This window comes from Haliaeetus leucocephalus, unplaced genomic scaffold (genome assembly GCF_000737465.1).
Source record: "Haliaeetus leucocephalus isolate CR32 unplaced genomic scaffold, Haliaeetus_leucocephalus-4.0 Scaffold140, whole genome shotgun sequence".
NCBI lineage: Eukaryota > Metazoa > Chordata > Aves > Accipitriformes > Accipitridae > Haliaeetus > Haliaeetus leucocephalus.
In genome coordinates this window covers 4601578-4614728 of record NW_010972576.1, presented here as the reverse complement: position 1 = coordinate 4614728, position 13151 = coordinate 4601578, and positions in this window count along the sequence as shown.

Here is a 13151-nt window from a genome sequence, read left to right as displayed (position 1 = left end):
CACCCCAGTGCCCTAGCTATAACCTGTGAACTCTTCTTTGCCATGTGGTAGGTGGGCGATGAAGCAGAAATAGTATGCTTATCAGCAAAGCAAAGGGTGGAAGTGCACTCTTCTTTAAGGCTGGTATTATAGCTGTGGGAGAATTTCATTCAGACATCCTTGGTTTTGAATCTGTATAGACTTGGGTTAATTTTGCTCTTTTGTTTGAACATTGTTAAAGGGATTTTAATAATTCTCATTCTTCTGTTCTGAGTGTGATTCTGCATAGTCAAAAGTATCCTCTGGGTCATGCAGCAAGTGGGGAGCAACAGAGGTAGCCAGCTGGGCAGGGGCAGGGAGGCAGTGCGGGGAAGCACATCCAGGGAAATGGCCACAAAGCCATGATTTCCAGGTAGGCCTGGCCTGGCTATTTCTCCAGTGCATTGCAGGCAAGGAAGTGAACCCTTGAGTGTAGGGCAAATTTATCGCTTTATATGCATTAAAACATACTTTCTTGATGGAGCCAAATAGATTGAAGGGAGAGAGATTTCTGCCTGCCCAGACAGGATATGGCCCCTTCAACAGTCCCAGTTATATCCCACGGCAGCCAGGGTTGACTGCAGACTTGGCAGCCACCTGTGTCCCTGGTGAGCAGCTGGTGCAGCCATCTCATGCTCAAGAGATATCAGGTGACATGCAGATAAAAATGGAGACATTCATTGTTTTATTTGGATGTTGGGACAAATGGCTGATACTTTCTCATTTTCCTAACATTTTTCTTTTTATCAGTGTTGACCCTTTTAAAGACTGCAAAGTTAAATCTTAAGCTTAATGCCATCTCACTTGAAAGCCAAGTATACAGTGCATTATGTTTTCCTTCCCTAATTAGAAGAATATCCCATCAATCTGTAGTGCTTTGATCACCTTTTTTTCTAACCATCTTGGAAAGGGAAGATTTTTTTTGATTTGCAACAGAGGTTGGAAAAATAAATACGAAGACAAAGACCAGCATCTGGTCTGTTTGCTGTAAATCTAAGTATAGCTCTTTCCTAAAGTGTGGATATAGTGCCTCACTAGAATAGCAAGAACTACTGCATCATGAAAACTTGATAAGTCATTGGTAAGTTGCACACCCTCTGGCTTGCCTGGTTAGCCTTCCTTAAATTCATTAAAAAACTCAAGTGGGTTTTAGCTTTTTTTCTGGATTAATCCTGCAGTTATTGAATTACCACCTCTGGGGACTAGGAAGAGAGTCTAACAAGATGATAAAAATCTAAAAAGGTCTCCATTGCTTGCCAAGTGAAATATCCCTACAAATGCTTTTGGTTCATTGAAGCATAAAACTACAGATTGTTGTAGTAGTTTTCAGTAATTGTAAAGAAGAAAGATAAAGGGGTTTGAATACAAGCTTAGTACTTGAATACTGATTAGTCATGAGAGATGACTCAAATTTTGACTTCACAACTTAGTCCTTGCCAGTTCAATTTGATTCTTGTAACCATTCTGAAGACTGAAAATGTCAGGGCAGCAGCTGTATCACTAACCAAAATGTGGTACTAAATTGGATTCTCAGTGGACTTCTGACATTGAGCAGTCTTATGTTGTATGTTTGTAGGAACAAAATCTTCAAGATAGCAGTCCTGCTAAGTTGGGAAATAAATAGTTGAAAGGGATGATTAATTTGTGATTTCTTTTCACTTTCATTTTAAATAAATTACTGTGGAGGCAATTAAGAAAGTCTTCCCATGTAGTAAGTTAGCTTAATGAATTCTGGTGATCCAGCAATGGCTTAGATTTATTTTGGGTAAGTACAGTCTATCAAATTAAAGTTAGTAATACATTTTCTAACAGCATTTCAATAAACAAAGAAGCCTCACTGGGACTGGTTTTATAAACAATGTTTGTAAGTGATTTATCTTCACCTCACTCTTTGAGGGTTTTGTCCGAGAATTAAGTGCAATTTTTACCTGATATTATTTCAGGAAGGAGAACAATTAATATATATGAGTCAGTGACTTATGGACAAAAGACATTCCTTTGCTGAATAGTTTTAATCTGATTAAAAGCTATTTAATGAACTATTTATAACATTTCAGTTACCACCGTTGAAAGTAGTATGAGCAATCTTACTTTTCTGCACTGCAGGTACTTAGCAATAGTCACGTGGTGTGCTAAAATCCCATGGAGGGATATAAAGCATTATAATAGCTTGATTGTGTTAAAGAGTTAATTTGCAAGAGAAATTCACAAAATTTTGTTCATGGAGGATCATTTGAGTAGGACATTAGTGGGGACTGAATAACAAAATTTGACCTTAAAGAGTGTCTATACATAGCTGTTTGGGTGACACTTCTGGAAATCATGATTTAAAGCCTGCGGAGAGCCTCTATCTCTTATCCCCAATTTCTAGTCCTGAGGACTTTTGCATCTTTTTAAACACAAAGACTAACTAATGGTTTACTATGGAATTAATTTACTGTAGATTAATGGAACTATAAACCAAGAAGGATCAAAAGTAAGGTTCTTACAAGAGGACTTGAACAGTATATAATTTTATCAAATGTCAGCTAATTCTCAGTAGCTGACCAGTAGCTAAAGGAGGACTGAGGTGTCCCAGCATGGTATCTTGGGTATTATGGAGACATTCAGCTGTATTCCTGCTGTGAGAAGGAGAGAAGTCCTCCAGCAAAGCAGGCAGCACAGGAGAGGACAGTGCAGAATTGCTGTCATTCCCCAGGGATCCTCTTGCTTCTGACTGATCCGTGTCAGCTCATACTGGCCCCATGATACTCCTTTCCCAATCTAAAAAGTAAACTAATGATAGAGGACTTATTATTTTTTAATTATTATTATTAAAATAATTAATAAAATAGTATATAGTCATAGAAGAAACACATGTTTTGAGTGAAAAAAGCTTGAAGATACAGGAGTGACATATATATATGTGTATGTAATTAACACAGTACAGTCTTAAACACAAATGGTAATTTTTGATTATAGAATATATACCTACTTTATATACATAATTGCCTAAAGTTATAAGCTTGAATTACAGTAGCTTCATCTGACATGCATATTAATTGTAAAAAAGGCATTTTATAGAATTGAAATACAACAATTAAAATGTTTTTAAGCAGTATTTTACAAATTGTTTCACAGTTATTTGTGAGAGAAAATATTTTAGTTAAAATTTATTCAGACAGTATTTCAACAGGCTTCTTTTTTTTGCCTAAGAGGTTCTGGGTGGTGGTGGTGGCAAATACCTACATTTTCCAGGTTGCAGTTACCAAGATAAAGGGGGGCATACTCATGTCCTAGTTTCAGCTGGGATAGAGTTAACTGTCTTCCTAGTAGCTGGTAGAGTGCTATGTTTTGAGTTCAGTATGTGAAGAATGTTGATAATGCTGATGTTTTCAGTTGTTGCTCAGTAGTGTTTAGACTATAGTCAAGGATTTTTCAGCTTCTCATGCCCAGCCAGCGAGAAAGCTGGAGGGGCACAAGAAGTTGGCATAGGGCGCCTGACCCAAACTGGCCAACGGTGTATTCCATACCATGGGACATCCCATCTATGATAGGAACTGGGAGGTAGAGGTGGGGAATCGCCGCTTGGGGACTGGCTGGGTGTCGGTCGGCAGGTGGTGAGCAATTGCCCTGCACATCATTTGTACATTCCAATCCTTTCATTATTGCTGTTGTCATTTTATTAGTGTTATCATTATTAGTTTCTTCTTTTCTGTTCTATTAAACCGTTCTTATCTCAACCCATGGGTTTTGCTTCTTTTCCCGATTTTCTCCCCCATCCCTGTGGGTGGGTGGGGGAGTGAGTGAGCGGCTGTGTGGTGCTTAGTTGCTGGCTAGGGTTAAACCATGACAACTCAGTACCCACTATTTTAATACCAGAAGAACCATTCGATGTAATAGTACTTATGAGGGTGCATGGCTGCTTCTTGCATCATATTTTAATCTGTCAAGCCCTGTAGGTCTGTGGGGAGGATAGTGAATGCTTAGAAATCTCTCAGTGCAGCATAGTTGAGCAATATGGTAAGTGTGAGCAAAAATTTTACTGTAAAAATCTGTAGGTAGAATATAAAATCACAGTTAACTTCACCAAAATTGATGGGTATATATGTGATCTGAACTTTTAAAATCTGCTTGTCAGGATGCTAACTTTAAGTATATCTCACAGCAAGAGCCAAGCGGGCTCTTTGTACACAACAGGAAGTTGGACACAAAATACATGAATAGAAGGTATTGAGCCGAATAAACTGCACCAGAGGGACATGTATTTGTCCTTAAATTTTTAAGGGTTAATTTAAACCTTAATCTTATACCATATTGCTTCTTTAAACTCTTATCTAGTGTGATATATGCCCCACTTGTGTAGTAGCAGGGATGAAAATGGATATACTGTATGTAGGATAGAGGTGCTCACTAAATAGATTTCTGTGTAACTGTTCTGCCAGTGAATCAGTTACATTGAAATATAACTTAATATCAGGGAATAACGGTATGGTATCTTAATCTTATTTTCCAGTACTTTTTCTTCAATTATAATCTACTGCACTGTGTAAGAATGCAGCAGTTTAAAGGGAGATTCCAATGGGTAGCTGTGGAAATGTCAACAAAAAGGTTTTATTATTCTTGTGCTTTTGTGTTAGCTTTCCTGAAAACAGTTACCTAACTGGAGAGCTAAAGCAGGCAGGATGCTTGTGTGTTATATAATGCTTTTTCCACATTTAACTCAATGTCCATGTTCAAACTAGAATGCATTTTCAGGCTAGGAATAATTAAATGATGGAAGCACCTCTTTTGTGGAGGATTTGTTGTGCTCTAGGTGTTTAAGCAAGACTGAAATTGTTAACTCTTTCTGGCTGATATGACTTGTACTTTGGTTATAGGAATTTTACAGAAAAGGTTAAAAAATGCTTGCATTGGCAATCAGCCATTCTGGTTTGATTGCTTTTCAGTACTCCACTTCTGCAGCAAAAGTTTACTTTTTCACAAATTTCTCTGTTTTAAAAGCCTTGCTTGATCAACCAGAAGAAAAACAAAACAAACCAACAACCAAAGTAAACCCCCGATGTTTTTTTTTTTTTTTTTGGTTTTTGGGGGGCCCCCCCCCCCCCCCAGGTCCTACAAATTTGATTTTACCCAGTTTCTATGATCAGCAAATGAGCTTTGTGACAGTGTTTCTTCTATTGTGTCATGCTTAATATCTGAATTTCAGACATAGCTAAAATTGACTTGTTCTTTCCTATCCTAGGTCTGTACTGTACTTATTTCAAGAAGAAAATCTTAAGTTTAGAGTGGCAACTCAAACCTTCATCTTCAGTTTCCTTCCTGTGAAGTGGGAATAGATTTCAGAGACTGATGCACCTACAAATATGTACAGACTAAGAACTGACAGAAGGCGCTATTTCCAGTTGCACTTCCTCAGTCTCATAGGTAAATACGATTATTGGAGAGATTTATCTAACTGTGTCACTTCTTAACATGCCGTGTCCCAAGAGCTATCAGCTGTGACTTCTACTTCCATTATTCCCTGTGCTGCCTGCTGACCCACAGTTCTGTGTGGGTTAGGACTCTGATGACTCTCCTGACTCAGCAGTCTGGAGTACCACAACTCAGATGCTGCCCCATTATCCCTTTCCATATTCCTCTGTTTCACTCGGTCTTGTTCTGCTGTTATTCTAATGAGGCTGTGAATAGGGTTCCTGAATCTATACCTCCCTCCATAAGGGTAACTGTCTGTGTCAGGCTGGCAGTACTGCAGTGTCTGCACAAATAAATGTTTTACATTATCTTTTCAGTGCTGCAGTTCTTAAAATGGATTCTTTTTATTAAATCAACACCATAGAAATGAGTGCCTTAACCACTGCTGTAATCTCATTAACTTGCTGTTGGAATAGAAATACATATTTACAGTGTTCTGAAATAGATAAGCAAGTTAACAGAAGGTGAAAGTAACAAGAAAGCCATAAAGATTATTAGTATTTAACTTCCTTGAAGTGTGATTATCTGTAGAACCCTGTTAGCTAAAGCAGATATTGAAACAGAAACAACCAGCATTAAGTAGGTGCTTTATAATATAAAAAATTATGTAGTGTGTGTGTTTGTAAAAATGATAGGCGAGGAAATGGCTTAAAGCTGCATTAGGGGAAGTTCAGGCTGGCTATTAGGAAAAAGTTCTTCACTGAGAGGGTGGTCAAGCACTGGAACAAGATCCCCAGGGCAGTGGTCATGGCCCCAAGCCTGTTGGTGTTAAGAAGTGTTTGGACAGTGCTCTTAGATATATGGTTCAACTTATAGGTTGTCCTGTGTGGATTCAGGAGTTGGACTCGATGATCCTTGTGGGTCCCTTCCAACTCAGAATGTTCTATGATTCTATATATGCATACTGTTGAATTTTCTCTGGGAACTTGACTTCTCAAATCCTCATGTATATATCACCAGTCTGTAATATATTTCAGAGTATTCAATGCAGGGGTTTTCTACCATCCTGTCTGTGATTCTGTAACATGTGATAGTTAATGCAGAACTTATATTAACTTACACACTTATGTATAAAATAGCAATTAAGAAAGTGATGTGTTTTTCCTTTTTAAATGCATTACTAGAAGAAGAGGTAAGAAGTAGGTGTTGGCACCATGTGACCATTCTGCTGTCTTTCAATAGTTGATGTGTCCATAGCTTATTCTTGTGATTATTCCCCAGTGCTGTCTTAGGATCATTTTACTAAGTCTTCATGGAAGCGCAATTATGGTCACAAAAAGTTGTGTTTTAGCACTAAAAATCAGTTTCAAGACTAATGGCTGGAACGAATAGAGATCAAGATCTTGGGAAACTCTCCTTGGGACATTTGACATATCTCTGTCTTTGCTAAGAATAGGAAACATATCCTACTAAATGGTAGTGTTTCATTCCCATTGTTTACAGACACAGGCTGTAAAAGACTAGAGAATTAGGCATTCGCTTTTGATACCAGGCTGGTATGATCATTCTACTCCTGATTAGCTACATCAGGAAATTACAGTATCAAATACTTTGCACCTTGTATTTATTTTCTAAACCAAAATTTCCAGTATATTATATTATATATCATTCCAACATCTGCCTGCAGATATGTTTATATTTATATTGAGATAAGCAGTGCAAACCGAGTGAAACCAATATTTGGTGTCTGCTCGTAATGAAGTACTACATCCAACCCTTTCCTCCACAGAATAATGTGACTTAATTTAGTGGTCAGACACTTAATAGCATGAAAGAAATTATTTTTCTGAGCCAAATGAAGAGTAAGAAATACTACTTTCTGTACATCCCATATCCAAAGACCAGAAGAATGAAAAGAGGAAGTAAATCACAGAATGGTTTGAGTTGGAAGGGACCTTAAAGATCATCTAGTTCCAATGCCCCTGCCATGGGCAGGGACACCTTCCACTAGACCAGGTTGCTCAAAGCTCCATCTAACCTGGCCTTGAACACATCCAGGGATGGAGCATCCACAACCTCTCTGGGCAACCTGTTCCTGTACCTCACCACCCTCACAGTAAATAATTTCTTCCTAATATCTAATCTAGATCTACCCTCTTTCAGTTTAAAACCATTACCTGTTGTCCTATTGGTACACTCAGTTAAAGAGTCCCTCCCCATCTTTCCTGTAGGCCCCCTTTAGGTACTGGAAGGCTGCTATAAGGTCTCCCTGGAGCCTTCTCTTCTCCAGGCTAAACAACCTCAATTTTCTCAGCCTATCATCATAGGGGAGGTGCTCCAGTCCCCTGATCATCTTTGTGGCCCTCCTCTGGAACCACTTGAGCAGGTCCATGTCCTTATGTTGGGGGCCCCAGAGCTGAATGCAGCACTCCAGGTGGAGTCTCATGAGAGCGGAGCAGAGGGCCAGAATCACCTCCCTTGACCTGCTAGCCACAATTCTTTTCATGCAGCCCAGGTTACAGTTGGCTTTCTGGGCTGTGAGTGCATATTGCTGGCTTGTGTTCAGTTTTTCATCCACTAATACCCCCAAGTCCTTCTCCACAGGGCTGCTTTCAATCCACTCATCGCCCTGCCTGTATTTGTCCTTGGGATTGCCCCAACCCATGTGCAGGACCTTACACTTGGCCCTGTTGAACTTCATGAGGTTCGCACGGGCCCACCTCTCAAGCCTGTCAAGGTCTCTCTTGATGGCATCCCTTCCCTCCAGCATGTCAACCACACCACACAGCTTGATGTCATTGGCAAATTTGCTGAGGGTGCACTTGATCCCACTGTCCGTGTCGCCGACAAAGATGTTAAACAGCGCCAGTCCCAATACCGACCCCTGAGGAACACCATTCATCACTGCTCTCCACTTGGACATGGAGCCATTGACCGCAACTCTTTCAGTGCAACCATCCAGCCAATTCCTTATCCACCAAGTGGTCCATCTGTCAAATCCATGTCTCTCCAATTTAGAGACAACGATGTCATGTGGGACAGTGTCAAACTCTTTGCACAAGTCCGGGTAGATGATGTCAGTTTCTCTTCCCTTATCCGCCAGTGCTGTAACCCTGTTGTAGAAGGCCACCAAAGTTGTCAGGTATGATTTGCCCTTAGTGAAGCCCTTGGCTGTCACTGATCACCTCCTTATTTTCCATGTGCCCTAGCATAGTTTCCAGGAGGATCTGCTCCCTGATCTTGCCCAGGCACAGAGGTGAGACTGACTGGTCTGTAGCTCCCCGGGTCTTCCTTTTTTTCCCTTTTTAAAAAGGGAGGTTATGTTTCCCCTTTTCCAGTCAGTGGGAATTTCACCAGACTGCCACGACTTCTCAAATATAATGGATGCTGGCTTAGCCACTTCATCTGCCAGTACCCTCGGGACATGTGGATCCATCTAGTTGGGTCCCATGGACTTGTGCACCTTCAGGTTCCTTAGATGGTCTTGTACCTGAGCTTTTTCCTACAGTGGGCAGTTCTTCATTCTCCCAGTCCTTGCCTTTGCCTTCTGCGAGTTGGGTGGTGTGGCTGGAGCACTTGCCAGTGAAGACTGAGTCAAAAAAGTATGCTTGTTTTATGGCTGTAAGGTGATGCTACAAGGTTTCTCAGGTTGATGTAACCTTTCAGCATTTGAGAGTTGACCCATAGCAATCTTTGCCTAGCTTCCTATCAATGTGAACAGCATCCAGAATTTATGAGGTGATACATAGTAACCATGCTTTTTGCTAGTGTTTTCTTGGCCTTGGTTGAAAATCCGGGTTCTTCCTTGGCTAATTAAAAGGTTCAGTTTGCCTTTTGTGCTTCCATTTTATGCTAGAGTAGAGCAATAAACAGAACTAGCCTGGTTTGCTGTGAAGAGGTACAATGGTGTGAAGTACTCAAGTATGAGATAGTGTTGTAGCTACAACAGTGCAGTCCGGAGACCTGAAGCTTTGCAGAAATTGATCTAGGTGTCCCCATAGACAAGCTGAACATGTGAAAGCAGTGTATCCTCTCAGGAAAGAAGGCCTGCTACATGCTAGGCTGTAATAGCAAGAACATAGAGAGCAGGTTGAGGGAGGTGATTATTTCCCTCTATTTGGCGTTTGAGAGACTGCATCTGAAATACTATGTTCAGTTTTGGGCTCCCCAGTACAAGAAATATATTGATATACTGGAGTGAGTCCAGAGAAAGACCATCGAGATGCTAGAACATATGTGTTGTGGTTTAACCCCAGCCAGCAACTAAGCACCACGCAGCCGCTCACTCACTCCCCCCATCCAGTGGGATAGGGGAGAAAATCGGGAGAAAGTAGCAAAACCCATGGGTTGAGATAAGAACGATTTAATAGAACAGAAAAGAAGAAACTAATAATGATAACACTAATAAAATGACAACAGTAGTAATAAAAGGATTGAAATGTACAAATGATATGCAGGGCAATTGATCACCACCTGCTGACCGACCCCCAGCCAGTCCCCGAGCGGTGATTCCCTGCCCCCACTTCCCAGTTCCTATACTAGATGTGACGTCACATGGTATGGAATACACTATTGGCCGGTTTGGGTCAGGTGCCCTGGCTGTGTCCTGTGCCAACTTCTTGTGCCCCTCCAGCTTTCTCGCTGGCTGGGCACGAGAAGCTGAAAAATCCTTGACTATACTGTCCTGGTTTCAGCTGGGATAGAGTTAACTGTCTTCCTAGTAGCTGGTACAGTGCTATGTTTTGAGTTCAGTATGTGAAGAATGTTGATAACACTGATGTTTTCAGTTGTTGCTCGGTAGTGTTTAGACTAGAGTCAAGGATTTTTCAGCTCCTCATGCCCAGCCAGGGCACCTGACCCAAACTGGCCAACAGTGTATTCCATACCATGGGACGTCACATCTAGTTTAGGAACTGGGAAGTGGGGGGGGCAGGGATTCGCCGCTTGGGGGACTGGCTCGGTGTCGGTCTGCGGGTGGTGAGCCATTGCCCTGCGCATCATTTGTACATTCCAATCCTTTTATTACTACTGTTGTCATTTTATTAGTGTTATCATTATCATTATTAGTTTCTTCTTTTCTGTTCTATTAAATCGTTCTTATCTCAACCCAGGAGTTTTACTTCTTTTCCTGATTTTATCCCCCATCCCACTGGATGGGGGGGAGTGAGTGAGCAGCTGCGTGGTGCTTAGTTGCTGGCTGGGGTTAAACCACGACATATAGTCTAAACACTACTGAGCAACAACTGAAAACATCAGTGTGTTATCAACATTCTTCACATACTGAACTCAAAACATAGCACTGTACCAGCTACTAGGAAGACAGTTAACTCTATCCCAGCTGAAACCAGGACAATATGATATACAAGGAGAGGCTGAGAGAGCTGGATTTGTTTAGCCTGAATAAAAGAAAGCCAAGGGAAGATTGTACTGCTGTCCTAAACTGTCTGATGGGTAGTTACAGATGAGATGAAGCCAGACCTTTTCTGGTGGGTGCACAAGAGGCATCAGAGAGACGCTGCAATGAAGTAAATCCAATTAAATAGTAGGAAAACTATTTTACATTGAGGATGGTCAGACATTAGAACTGGTTACCCAGAGAGGTTGTGTAATCTCCATCTTTGAAGATATGAAAAACTTGAGCAGAGAACATCAGCTAATCATACATGGTTTAAACTCAGTCTCCTGAGAGCTTTTCAATCTGTATTAATCTGTGATTCTAATTTCATAGTCTGCCAGAAGTGGTAGAAAATTTTATTCAAAGATACTATTCTGCAAGAGGTTTGCCTTGAGGGGATATTTCAAAGTGACCTGAAGTACTGATTGTGGAAGCTCATTCCTACCACAGTTAAATGTAGCCTTTATTTTTCAGAGCAAGCGAGAATGAAAAAATGTTCAGTGTTGTTCCAGCCAACAGCTCCAGATAGCCATGAGAGAGTAAATTACTTTCTAATATTGAATATATTCAGGACTGCTGTATATCTCAGTGTATCCCTTCAAACTTCTTCAGCTTCCACCAGAAAGTAAGTGGGTTCACTTGCCCTTGTGATACTACCTTTGAGATGGCAAATATATATGTAGTTTCCAGATGAATTGGAAACAGTACACATATTTTTGAGGCATTTCTCTGTTGTCTACTTTTATAGCATTCAGGTTATGTATGCACTGACATTTCACATATGTGGTATGAGTTCTGTATTTCATAATAGTGATCTCCAGTTAAAACTTTGTGTTCTGGCACACACAAAATGTGATTTTCATGTTAGTGTAGCATGTAGACAGGAGGTCTTGCCCTTCATTGGAATAATAGAAGATCTGTTCTTCTCTGTTGTCAGCCCCTGACTATGAATTGGATAACATATTGTTCTCACTAGTAGTGACTCCCCAGAACTCCTAGCATGTAGCTGTGTAAGAAGCTAAAGGGTTTTTGGTCCCAGACTGGGGCCATATATTTGTACTGTTGAAGTCGACCTATTTTCTGGTAGTACAACAGACCAATTGGAGTTTATTATTATTATGCTTTGCATTAAAATTTGTGGTAGTCTTTTCTATCAAACAAGATGTTCTGTTGTTAGTGTTTTTTTTGAGGTAATAATGTATTAATAGCACTTAAGAAATTCATAGAGTTCTTTAAACTTTTCTCCATTTTGTGGATTAAAATGTGAGGTTTGAATTAGAATACGTGGGTTATTTGTCCTTTTCAGACTGGCAAGGACAGAAGAAAATCATACTTCTTGTGAATTGCATAACACAAGTAGGCTGATGGTGAAAACTGTCATGTAACGTGCTCGTGTACTTCAGCCCATCAGAAGCTTCTCCCCCTGTGTTTGCTGCTCCCTCTCACAGGAGAGGCAAACTTTTGTACTGGTCCCTTGGTGAAAAGTCCAGTCTCAGTGAAAAAGTTACCAGATTCTTATGTTACAAAGTGATGAATTTCTTGCATACAAAGTCAACTTAATACTTTCTAATGCTCATCTGAATAACAACAGTGCATTTTGACAATAACAGGATTATTTAAATTGTTGTTTAAAGCTACAGAGGTTAAATCCTCTGAATTGTTTATTCACCATTCATATGTACATCTTGGAATTCAGTTACTTTTTTTTCACACCAGTTGAAGTCAGGGCAGGGAATAGCTAAAAGAAAGATGACTTTTTTAAAAAATATTTTTCCTAATTATTTGCTTACATAATTTTCTGAAGAGACTTGAAGGTCTTCAGAGACCAAAGTTTTGTAACTTTTCACATATCTACATTTATTTGCTCTCAGTTGTTTATTAATAATTCTGTTAAATTCCAAAGGTTTCATAGTGTATAAAGCACTATACACTTCGGAGTTATTCATACTATCTGCACTAGACAATTTTCAGCAGCTATCTTAATCAGTTGTTGGGTAAGATGACTTTACAGTGTTGACTGTTTGTTAAGTAGCTGAGAGTAGGTAGTATGAATGTTTCATGGTTTCTTGAGATATTTATCTAATTTTTTTAGATTCTAAATTGTATCTTCATCCATGCCCTTTAAACTGCAATGAGTGTGTTAGATAAAAAGGAGTAGAAATGTCACAATCTGTCTTCTTTATTCAAAATTCCCAAATGTAAAAAGAAACACAGGGAGTGTAATTGTGAAAACGGTGTATTTGAGTGTGACCAGGTGTAATGGGCTGACCCTAGCCAGCAGCTAAGCATCCACCCAGCCTCTAGCTTGCTCCCCCACAGTGGGATGGGGGAGAGAATCGGAAGA